This window comes from Phlebotomus papatasi, chromosome 2 (assembly GCF_024763615.1).
Source record: "Phlebotomus papatasi isolate M1 chromosome 2, Ppap_2.1, whole genome shotgun sequence".
NCBI classification, from domain to species: Eukaryota; Metazoa; Arthropoda; class Insecta; order Diptera; family Psychodidae; genus Phlebotomus; species Phlebotomus papatasi.
This window is the reverse complement of record NC_077223.1, coordinates 64,340,764-64,353,492: the sequence shown is the minus strand read 5'-3', so window position 1 is coordinate 64,353,492 and position 12,729 is coordinate 64,340,764. Positions and strand designations below refer to the sequence as shown.

The 12,729-nt window shown below is 36.3% G+C and overlaps 1 protein-coding gene across 1 annotated transcript in view; it reads right to left on the bottom strand.

The window, feature by feature from the left end:
* LOC129800303 (filamin-A) overlaps positions 1 to 12,163 on the bottom strand; it is a 44,616-nt gene extending 32,453 nt beyond the window's left edge. The window contains exon 1 of the mRNA XM_055844588.1: positions 12,135 to 12,163. The gene's annotated coding sequence lies outside the window, so the exon portion shown is untranslated. The remainder of the gene's footprint in view (positions 1 to 12,134) is intronic.
* Between the last annotated feature and the right edge of the window lie 566 nt (positions 12,164 to 12,729).

The window sequence follows — 12,729 nt, the reverse complement described above, 5'->3', positions numbered from 1 at the left end:
ATCCCCCTACATGTGAATGGGTCCCGGTCGAAATCCCGAAAGCCAAAATCTCGAAAACCAAAATCCCGAACGCCAAAATCCCGAAAGCCAAAATCCCGAAAGCCAAAATCCCGAAAGCCAAAATCCCGAAAGCCAAAATCCCGAAAGCCAAAATCCCGAACCCCAAAATCCCGAAAGCCAAAATCCCGAAAGCCAAAATCCCGAACGCCAAAATCCCGAAAGCCAAAATCCCGAATGGGCCAAAATCCCAAAAGCCAGAATCCCGAATTCTTAAAAGTGTCATAGCTACTCCCACGATTGCTTGCTGGAGGCAAAGAGAAATCTTCTGTGTCTTGAGAAATTATTCTAAACATTTTCCTCCATATAATTTAATTTCAGAATTTTGAACATTCAGGATTTTGTCTTTCGGGATTTTGGCCTTTTCGGGATTTTCGCTGCTACCGCATATGAATAATGCTTCACGGCTTATTCAAATTTATGTGATTTCTTTTTATTTTACTGTATTTTAGTATTTGAAAATATGGATACAGAAATCGAAAATTAAGAGTATGGTCTCAAACAATTTAAAATTTGACTAAATTCGAAGTTATTATGTCCTCGACTTAAAATCCGCTCTTTTTTGATCAAAAAAACATGAAAAATTTCAGGAAAAAAACCATAAAGAATTTATTTAAAATACCGGTTCTTGATAGCTACAATTTTTGCTATTTCTTTGGCAATAAATGGATACTCTGAAGTTATCATGAGGCATTACTTTGATCAAAACCATGCATACACCCAATCTTCCATTTCTTTAAAATTGGCAGAGTATTGCTTAGTCAGGCCATGTGAAATCGACCGGAATAAGAGATTATCGGAAAGGGTCAAATCTAGAAAATATAGCGGGGGCGGTAGGACATCCGAATTCCGCGTTTTGATGTAGACTTGGACCATAGAAGTGTAAGGCCATGCAACGTAGTCGTGTTACGATATCACTCTCTTGTGTTGCTTCACCTATTATGCCCGTTTTTCGAGCAATAATAATGAAAAATCAATCAAAAGTTGTTGATAATAAACCCTAATGACAGTTTTACTCAATTTTGGTAGCTAATAAAGCATAACTCCTCGTTAGTTCCCCTAAGTAAAGATTGCAAATTTTAATCTTCACTAGGTAATATAGTAATAACACTAGGTAATAAAAACAAAAATGGTTAGGGTTTAGGATACCCGGATACTTGAACAATAGCCAACACTTATCACCTGTATCACTTCCATGCTGAAAAATTTTTCTTTCACGCAATAAAATAAAATATTGGAAGTGGATTTTTGATTTTTTGCCCGTTTTTTAATCAACTCATGCGGAACCCATTTTCCTTCATTTTGATTGTCCAAAGTCATGTAAATGCTTGAAAATATTTTACCGAGGCTCGTTTAATGCCCCGGAAAGCTAAGTTCATAATATTTATTTAAAAATCGCATACGGATAGGCGCCATTCACTGTTTTTGGTCTTTTGGTCCTTTAGATCGAAATCACCATTTCTAAAGCATTTAATCAATTTTATCACGTGATTCTCGATGGTGTGTATTGGCTGTGATGGTCACCTTTAATCAAGTAACGTGCTTTACTTAATCTGTTTCCCAAGTTAAAGTGGTAAATTACACTAGGAAAAATAACTCTCCCTTCGAACGTTCATGCCTTCGAATAATATGAATTTCTTTTACTTTTCCATTTTGCGAGAGAAAACAGTGCCCTCAAGCGGACATTTTCCAATAGTAATGTGATAGATTACTAATCCAGACATGAGTTTTTCTGAAAAATCTCTTTATATTGTATTAATCTTCTACATTTTATTAAATGATATGTTTCCCATCATATTTGAATTTAAAAAAAAATCCGGAGAATAATAGAGAAGAAACTTTGTTTGAGCACTCTGCGAATTATGTTTTCCCTTCTTCTTTTTCCACGGGCTTTAAAAAAAATTCACATCCACAGAAAATTTGCGCTTATAAGATGATTCTGGTGTTTATTTTGATACGCCAGGTATTATTCAACATCCGTACCACCTTCCCAATGTAAATTGTGCCACATAAGAGTCAACCTTGCTGATTGTTGACTCTTTTTTTACTACTTCTCTCTCTCACAAGTCTTTGGAGACTTTATCGTGGGAGTTGTTGGCAATTATATTAATAATAATGACTGAATACCTCATGGTTTACAGTCGAAAATTCTGCGAGAGTGTTAGTTTGAATTTTGCAGGGATGGAAGTATTTGCAGGAGTATGATTCAATGTGGATGGCAAATGAATCACTTTGACGGCACATTCAGGGGATTTAATCACTAATCTCGTCCCACAGAAAACAACACTAATCATGCGATTTGCTGCAGAAATTGATGTAAATAGCTTGATAAAGTCGCCTAATTGCCCAATGATCCCAATGATTGAAAAAGATTTAAAAAAAAGCCCACAATTGTTTGGATAGACAGGAAATGGGTAGGTCTCTTAACTTAAGAGATAGAGGTGATTGTTGCATTTTCTAATCAAATAGGTCATCAAATGCACATCTGATTGACGTATGTCAACGCAATATTGCCTTGAACATCTCTAATGACGTCATGCAATTAATTAAATGACTTGTGGAATGCCTTAGCAGGTTTTCTTTCCCAGAAGGCCAATATAATACAATTGCCCAGTACGGCCATTAATGTGTAAGGGTACCGTCTTAAATATTTATTGTTTTTCCTCAGTATTTGGGAGATATTTTAATTTTATAGATTGATGATTTTGGTATATATTTTTGTGAACGTTTTTGTTTTTTAAAAGGATTTTCTACACAGGATACTGGTCAAAATAGGCCTAAAGGCCTAAGACCTTGGTAAGGGGGGACAGGTAAGGGGGGAAACAAAAAAAAATAATACAATTGCTCCAACCACAAGAATCAACAAATATCATCTCATTTGCAATTGAATTACTTTTTCAATTGTTAAAAATTTGTCAAATACACCATGTGGAATACAATGGATTTCAACTCTGAACCTCATAAAAATTTTAACATCTTCTTCTAGCCCAATTTGTGATTGTGCCGCCACTTAAAAATTTCTCAAAGCACTTAATTCACAGAGAATTTTCACCGCCAAAAACACCTTTCTACCATTCCGCAACAAACAAAACATTCAGATGTTGAAAAAAAACACCACTTTTTCGGTGATTGTCATGTTGAATGTCTTCCTGAATTTCAAAATAGAAAAGACACCTCTTTTACTAACATAAAGTGTCATGATGTTTCTTTCCTCCTTCAAACCGGAAGGTGATTTTGAGATAAATATTGAATTTTGAGTCTCAAGTGGAAGGTGAAGAAACTTCCTAGGTTAAGAGATTGTCTCTAGTATTCTTAGAAATTGGTGAATTGCTGCTATGGGACTTTCTTTCTTTCTTATTTTAAAGTGGTTTATTCTTGGAAAAGTGAGAAAATGTAGGGAAAACTTTAGCCAAACAATTATTTATAAATACATCCAAGTGGTAAGTGGTAAGGTAGTATAAGGTGTGCTTAAGTACTGAAATCTTCTGAAAAGTTCACAATTTTGAAGATAATGTTTTACTAAGTAAAATTGAAACTTTGAGCTTTATCATGGAGTAACTTTTGTGAGAAATATTCTAAAGCTCTCTATATAAATTCACTAACCGAAATTTAACAGTGATTATGTTCCTTTTAAAATTAATGTGAAATAATTCTCCAAAACTCACAATTGTCTAAGAAATTATTTCAAAAAATTGTTTATTTTCAATTTAACCTAAAAGAAACTTAAAAGATTTAAAAGAACAGAACTTAGAAATTTACACAGTGGGGGCTATTTAGAGAACCTCACTTGATAAATAGGTAAACTAATAAACTAATTCTTTCTGGTATCTTGTGTCAGATTCCCTTAACGATTTGCAACAAGTGTAGAACTTTAAACCGTTTGACGGTAAATCAAAATCAAACCAAAATCCGAAACGTAAAAAAGAGAAAATCACCATTAAAACTAACATAGTTAGGCTATATTCCATTACAATTAATATGATTTATTGAACTAAATGAGTGTTAATTTAATATGATTGAAAATACCGATTCTAAGGATCGATATATCGGTAAGCAATAGCGACTTTGTGTATTCAGACGACCCTTCCCATAAGTCAGCCCTGGAGAATGTTGTCTTGCTTCAACTGTTCCTTTTAAATCTTCAGTCGATATGGAGTAAAAAAATTTGTTAAAAAAAAAACAAAACAAAACTCCTACTGTACGATATTACGATCCAGCTAAACTTCACATATCGTCTAAATTGTGGTTCCTTAACAAATAATATTTAGAAACCTTAACCGCATTTTAGAGAAGGATTTTTGCTTTGTATGTACGGAAAACAGTTCATGAATTTATGTAACTATACGAAAGGTAGGGTCCAAATAGACTCAGGCTGATCCTCGACCAGGGGGGTGACATTAGCTCTGAAAACTGCGACCAGTTTTAGTGTAATTTTATCCCTGTTTTCGTACATATTTCACGAGATATCTCCAAAACTACGTATACTGCCAATTTAGGGTTTTCGGTTGCCTTTTCGTTATTAAATTGGCTTTTATTTTGTATTAGTATTTTTTACTGATTCGTTCTACAATGACAGAAAACAGCTAATAAACTCAAAAAAAATTACGGCTCGCTAGAAATATATGGGAAACATAGGAAATGTCATGCCCCTGTCCTCGACTATAACTGTCATCCACTTAAGATCATTTTAGGAACATCGATTAGTCTTCCTCACCTAATCATTTACTATCAAATTTTACAGGCTACTCGCGAGGATTACTCTGACTGAGTCTATTTGAACCCCAATGGTGCCTACATACTAGAAACAATTTTCGTCAAAAATTGTCTTTTCAAAAAAAAAATCGGACGTTTCTGCCTACAAGAATATGGGAATTTTTTTAAAAAATGCATTTTTTAAAGAAATTGCTCCTAGTGTGTTGATGCCATAAGACGCCACTCAGAAGAAACTGTTACTATTGCAACAGTTCACAAGGACGACGATGACCGATTTGCCATATCGATTTTCTAATCTTCCATGTTGAATATTTCGAAAACTAGACTATTATTTTCGATGAAATTTAATTATGTTGTAGATAAGGTCGATATCTTTTTAACACTGGGTGCCGTCCTCCCTATATGTTCCCTGACTTGAGTTATAATCGAAAATAACTCCGGATAATATCTTCAGTATTTATGAAGCGATTTCGATAAAATTTTAGTATCTTGTATTGCAGAAGCCGGTGCTTCTAAAAATATTGGAAGGGTCATATTTCGAAAGTTATGACGAGTATTTTCCTCTTGATAGAACGGCACCCAGTAGAGAGTGATCGTGAAGAGGAGAAGTGAGTCTTGATTGAAATAAGGAAGAGAAGACATCGGTCTCCATGTACTCGGTCTGATAAGGTGGATAAATTAATCATCTCCAGTCTCTCAGGGCAACAGTGCTATAATTTTATCCTTATCATTCCTGAGACCATAATTTCATCTCGTCAAAAATAATTATGCCACTTTTTGTTCGTCTTATGACCTATAGGGGAGACCGGGGTACAATTAGCCAGGGGCAGAAGTAGACAGTGGATTTTTCTCGTTTCCATTAAAATGTACACTGAGCAAAGTATTTTTTAATGAAAGCAGGAACACATCCCTATATTCCCAGAAATATTTATAAGTCTGATCCTGTTATCCTACAATTTAGAAGCATTTTTATAAAATGGGTATAAAACTGCAGTTTTGATGTTTCAGTTTTTGGACCAGCATTTGGTTTTCTGAGTTTGTAGTCAAGATTTCATAGTTTTACCTCGTTTCTGGTTTAATAAACCTAATTAAAAAATATTTTTCACTTGGATAATAATTATCCAATTTTTTATATAAGATGAAAAACACTAAAACAGCCCTCGGGGCAGTTGTAGCCACTCTTCCGTGGCCGGATAAAACTATCAATGATTTTTCACTAATACATGGATAATTGTTAGATGAAAGAGTACTATTGATATTCCAAGCAATATTGCCATTCGGATGAAAAATTTGTGAAATAGATTTTTTCAGGATATTTTCATCAATTTTGCCGCAATTACAAAAATGTCATAAAAAAGTCGGCTAAAGTCTTTTTCATTAGGTTTAAGTTACATATTTAGCATCAGTGGGCTTCAGTTTATCAAGTGAAATAACACTTGGTATTTCCAGTTTTAAAATTTCGTCTGGAAAACTGGTGGCAAATAGCACCCCGAAAGTGGCTAAATCTACCCAGGTCGGGGCAGGTGTAGCCAATGTGTCATACTTTTTTCATTATCCTCTCTAGAAAAAGCCAAGGATTTGAGAGCTCTGAACTATACGGTTTTATACAGCCAATATCTTAATGCTACTTATGAAACATAAAAACATTAGACAAACTTTATCATTTTTTCACAAATCATGCGCGAAAAAAAAGCTTCATTTGCTGGCTAATTCTACCCCTGTCTCCCCTACACACTAAACTTGTGACATAAAGACGTCAATTTCTCTAGCGTTTAATTTAGAAACCCTTAGTAATCAAAACCGATTACTATCTATTAATTTCGGTAATCGTCTGGTTTGGTGGCAGCCAAATCCCGAAAAGGCCAAAATCCCGAAAGCCAAATCCCGAAACTTAAAATCCCGAATGTTCAAAATCCTGAAAGTGATGAAATTATATGGGGAAAATGTATAAAATAATTTCTCAACACACAGAAGATTTCCCTTTGCCTCCAGCAAGCACGGATACAATCGTGGGAGTAGCTATAACATTTTTAAGAATTCGAGATTTTGGCTTTCGGGATTTCGGCCCATTCGGGATTTTGGCTTTCGGGATTTTGGCGTTCAGGATTTTGGCTTTCGGGATTTTGGCTTACAAGATTTTAACCGGGACCCATCCGGTGGAGATGTAACTTTTGAAAATTCTACTGGAATTGGGCATGTCAGTGGCGCAACAGGCAGACGCTGGGTCTTGGGCGGATGAGATCTCTGACTCTACTCTCACAGTCGTGAGTTCGAGTTCCGCCCGGTGCAAGCAACTGAATATTAAGATACAGACATTTTCACAGGGGATAAAATGTAATAAAATGAACCGCCTCTTCCCAAAAACTCCCAAAAATACAATGCAAATTGTATTTTTTATATTGTAAAAATATATTCCGATACGATTAATAATAATAATAATAATACTGGAATTAATGTTATTAACTAGATTTTCTTTTAAACTTTTGGTGCACGAAAGTAGGGCTTGATAGTTCTTCTCGTTAAATCGTTTTAAATCGTTAAAATCGTTAAATCGTTAAATCGTTTAAATCGCTCTACATTCGTAATGGAGCAATAAAACCAATTTTTCTCTTTTTCTTTATATTCTGGGATCTGGGTGCTGATTGGTTTGAGATATTGACTTGAAGCCTTTGGGCGACCCCTCAGTAAGTCAACCAGAGGATTATTAATGTGCCTTCTTCCCCACCAAAATAGTTTTTTAGGACTGATCGATAACGCGTCATACGATTCTTTTGCATTTTTGGGTACGTTTTAGGGGCTGTCCAGGCGGACATTTAGTTCATAAACGAAAATACCGTTGAAAGATTAAAAAGGGTCTAGAGGAAAAAACTCGTATGATGCATTTTCAAAAAATCCCAAAAAAGGGACAGATAATCCTAACCGGCTTATGTAGGTGAGATTCTTAACGTGAGCTAACTCGGAGTGCATGCAAATTCGATTTAGAGCTGAAGTTGGGAGACGCCATTCAGTTATTTTGAATAAAATTCGTGAAATTATACAAATTTTGTATTTAAACCAAAATATCAAGGATTTGGATGAACTGACAGAAAAGTGTTATATGGGTGAAATGTAGACCAGAATGTTCTCTATAATTTTTCCATAGAACATGATCTCATCGATTACTCAGAAGCCAAGATAATCGAGGTTTTTTGTTTCTTAACTTGTTTTTTCATCCAGAGTGCCCCAAGTAGTCATTTGTTGAACTTCAACTATATCAAAGAATTGTTGTATTTTGTGGGACTTTCCATTTAAAACCCTATTTTAAGTGTCTTGGTGGAGTAGAGGCAGTCAAATTGGCATCTGAGTGATTTCAAAGCGTTATTATGGGAAAAATCAATTTTTTCACACTTAAACGGAAAAATCGGAGTGATAGCGTAGTCTGAGTGGAAAATGATGTATGGACGAAATGTAGAGACAAATGTCCTCTACAATTATGTCGAAGTAATCATCAAAATCGGTTCAGCGACAGTCGAGATAATTGAGGTTATGTGATATTGAAATTGGTTTTTCGACTGTGGCGCCCCTGGTGTTGGTTCCACGAAGTTCAAATATTCTAGAAAGTTGTAGCATTTGGTGAGATCTTTCGTTTAAGCCCTCATTCATCAAAATCGGTCACATAGAACCGGAGATATGATTTTTTGAATTTTGTGAACTTTGACCCCTCATATCTCCGGTTCTGTTTTAACCACAGCGCACATACGCACCATTTTGGAAACGTCCTAGACTGGACTATAACATACTAAAATTTCATTAACTTGCACAATGCCGTTTTTGAGAAAAGTGACTTTGAATTTCGATGAATTTTGACGCTATCACAGCGCCACCTGTGGTGACTTTTTGAACTTCCATCTGAAAGTGCTCATCGAGACGAAACCAAAAAGGTAAAATTTATGTCGATATGTTAATTAGAACCGGAGATAGAGGCCGGTCAATGTTCGAACTTTGACCCCTTATAGCTCGGGTCAGGGGTTATGGATCGACTTAAGGTTTTTTTTGTTTGATAGGTATGATCAACGGCTACAACATACTAAAATTTCAGCCCGATTGCATAAGGAATTTTTGAGTTATTTAACTTTTAAGATTTAAAAATTTTCTTTTTAATAATAGCGCCCCTAGCGGTGGTTTTATGAACTTGCGATGTTAGAAGAGGAAGTGGCATTTCACGAGAGCTTTCCAAAAAGCCCTCATTTTTTAAATTCTGACAATTAGAACCGGAGTTATGGCCATTTTAAGAAATTTTTTTTGGACCCTTATAGCTCGGGTCAGGGGGGTCGAGGGACCTTAAGTTTGGTATTGATGGAAAGCTCTAAGGCCCAGCTATAACATACTAAAATTTGAGCCCGCTCGATGCCATAGGGGCGGAGCTATTGAGAAAACAAAAAAAGGGGGGTCTTCAAAATGGCGGAAGGAGGGGTGGGGGGTGGGGGGTCAATGCACCAAGTTGCAATTTTCACCCGATATATAACCTTTGCCGAAAACCGCAAGTCGATATCTTTTTTAGTTTAGGAGCTATTAAGCTCCAAAGAGCGGCCGGCCGGCCGGCCGGCCGGCCGGCCAGCCGGCCGGCCGGGAACGTAAAATAGCCACATATATATTCGTGATCAGGAAGTGCTGAAACACATTTTGGCCAAGTTTGAGGTCGATCGGACGACATGAAATTTTGTTAGGATTATAGTAGGTGAGATTGTTAAGAATCTCACCTAATACACTGTATATTGTGCATTGCTAATTGAAAGTTCTACTCAAAATACTCAAAACTACTAATTCAGAATTACGACTTTTAAGGAAAAAACCTTTTAAAATAAGTTTAGGACAATCATATGGTATTCTGCTTGTCTAATTTATCAGTAGTTGTACAGCTCGGTGTCGTGTTTAATGTTTGAGAGTAACTATTCTACGTATTCTTAGAATGGTATTGAATGGAGACGTCGACATAATCATTTTTAGGTAGTCAGGCAAGAAAGGGATGGTAAGTAAAAAAATATTCTTGGGCAAAGAATTGGCATTGAATAGATGTTGTTGATTCACAATGAATCATACGAAAACAAATATTTAATACTGAGAAGTAACGCAAGACTTTATATAAGCTTCAGTTCCAACACAATGCTTATTGCAATGAAATTTACTTAAAATCCCTGCGAAAGAGTAAATTTCGTGACAATTCGTCCTCACGCAAATGTTCAAGGGAACTTGCCCATAAGTATCGTCACTTCTTGTTCGTTGTCTCTTGACCCTCAATGTACTTGTAAATTTATCCACTTCAATTAACATTTTAGTGCGCCAAATAGTGAGCACATTTTTATACAGAATTGAATGAATAAATAAAAAAATGGTGTTGACCTTCAAGCGTGCCATGTTCGAATGATAATGTAGAAGCGTTGACATCATGACCAAGTTTAGAGTCGATTCTCACACTGGATCATCTCACAAGTACAATTGAAGCTGGGAAAAGCTTCACTTTGGTCAGAGAGAGAATTTAATATTCAACTTAATACACCATCAGAAAAAAGCTATATTTGGTTGATTTCACACTGTGTGGCCACAAGAAAACACAGAGCCGCCAAAAACGTCAATAAGGCACCACCCAGAGAGTTTCTATTTATCAATAGCGCTTTCAGGGCTTAACTGTCCCAAGAAACATTTTCCAAGTACCAAAATTACCGCCTTACAGAAACAAGAGATTTAAATGCCTTGTAATTGACTTTTAATAGGCTTATAATGAGTATTTTCGATTTTAATGCTTGGAGAAGGCTCTAAGCTTCTTATCAGTGCGCAAATTTACTTGTGGGCGCTAAAACGATCAGATGAAGAATTGTACAGGCCAGGGGCCTCACGACATTTCATTTTTCCATACGTTTTTGCATAGAGGCACTGAAGACTATTGGCAAGTTTTTTCCTAAAGAGAATTGACTTATCAGTCTGATATTTTTCGAATTCGTGCATTAAAAGCTATCTAAAAATAGATGTTTCATAATGCTCGCCAAAATAATACAAATCATACGAGCAAATTTGTTTAAGTCGCGGTGCAATATCTTCAAAATTTTTACAACGAATTGTGAAAAATAGCTTCACTTTTTATTAGGCTTAATGGGCCCTTATGTAGAGGAAGGCCTTACAGAAATATGGTTCTATAATTTCTTATTTAGTGGTTACTATATCAGGTGACACCGAAAGGTACTCAAGATACTAGAGATTTTTGAATTTAAGTTTATAGTTCACTATTTTTTTTTATAGTGGGTCACTTATAGAGGTTACGCGGCAGTGTAACCAAACAAGGAGTCATACAAGCTGACTTTAGGATTACAGTTCTATATAGAACGTTTTACTTATAGAACACTATAAGATCAAATAAAAGATTCACTTGATTTTTTTTCAAAATTAACTTTTTGTAACTTCTTCACATTACAGAACCATGTCGTCTTAAAGTATTCTTATGAAAATGCTGAAGAAGTATTGCTCGGAAGTGGTGTACACATTATACTCATGATAGCTAATATGACTTGCATACTTATAAGAGTGTAGTAGCATCCTACAGGCTTTTAAACCGAGAAATATATTATAATCCGTCTAAAGGTGGATTTTTAGATCTCTAAAACTTTCGGTTCTACTAGACAGCCATATTGTTTCTTGGGTATTATTTTCTGGGTGAAAATTACCATTTCCCGTACCGCAACAAAAGAAACTCGCGTACCACTTTTACTCTCAATGGTATTTCGGGTGTATCTTCACAGGGGAATTGCTTATACAGAAGATGTTGCAAGCGTCTTATAGCACACAACTGACCACGAACCTTTTTTTTTGGAACATTTTTTGGATGAGGATGAATTGGAAGTGTTTGGCCAAGAGATGTCTATAATGGATGTGGGATGAAGTGCGTAGAGATGGAATGCGTAGAGAGGTTTCTATCTTGCGATCACACCCAAATCACTTGTTGCTGAATATAGCAAAAATCCACGGAGATTATTTAAGTAATGTAATAAACGCCCAGCACGATTATATAACATTGTTCAGCAGTCACATATTTTTCATCGTCACACAGACACAACTACAGGTCCTCCCCAACTCCAGATGCGACACCTTTTCCCCCCGAATCGGCACACAGGGCACGATTTTCTACCCAGAAAATTGACACTTGCCCTCAACACCTGAAGATACATCACCCAAAAACCCATAGAAAGTGCATTTGATGATGCACCGATGTGCAGACGGAAAATTATGGAAGCGTGCAAAATGCGCCAACGTAAAGGTGAATATCGCGAGTTTGTGTGTGTTAAGAGGTGGAAGAGCAAAAAGAGTTATATACACGTGAGAGCAAAACACCTCACCTGTTTGATTCGATCGACTGGAGGTAACTGAATAGTCAAGCAACTCACGATGCTGAAGCGACCCGCGATCGCGACTCTGCGCAAGAAAAAAGCTGATCGTCACGCGCACAAGCACAAATTGTGATTGCGAGTGGGGCCGAGACACTGTAAACACCAAAGATGAGGAGAATCGTTCAAAATTTGCCTTTTTTTTAGCAGTGTCCCAGCCAAGAAGCCAATTAGACCCATGAGGTTTCTTAGAATAGACGAATGGTCGCACTGGAATCAACTTCATCGCATCAAACAACAAAAGGTCGCACAGAAAGTTCTCGGTACCAAACGTTACATGTGTGAATTTAAATCTTCGTGGTGTTTCGGGAATCATCGGGTGAGATTAAACGTCAAAATTCAAAATGTCAGGTGGGCAAATGTGCCAATGATGGTTTACTAGGGCTAAGATCAGGTGATCAAAGGCTATGATAGGCACGATCAACTGATCTGCGATTCATGGTTCACTTGATAAGCGTATTTATTTATATATTCACCTAGAGAATTAAAATCTTTAAGAAAGAAGTGCTAACACTGGAGGATGTCAAAAAACCGGCAGCTCAGGATG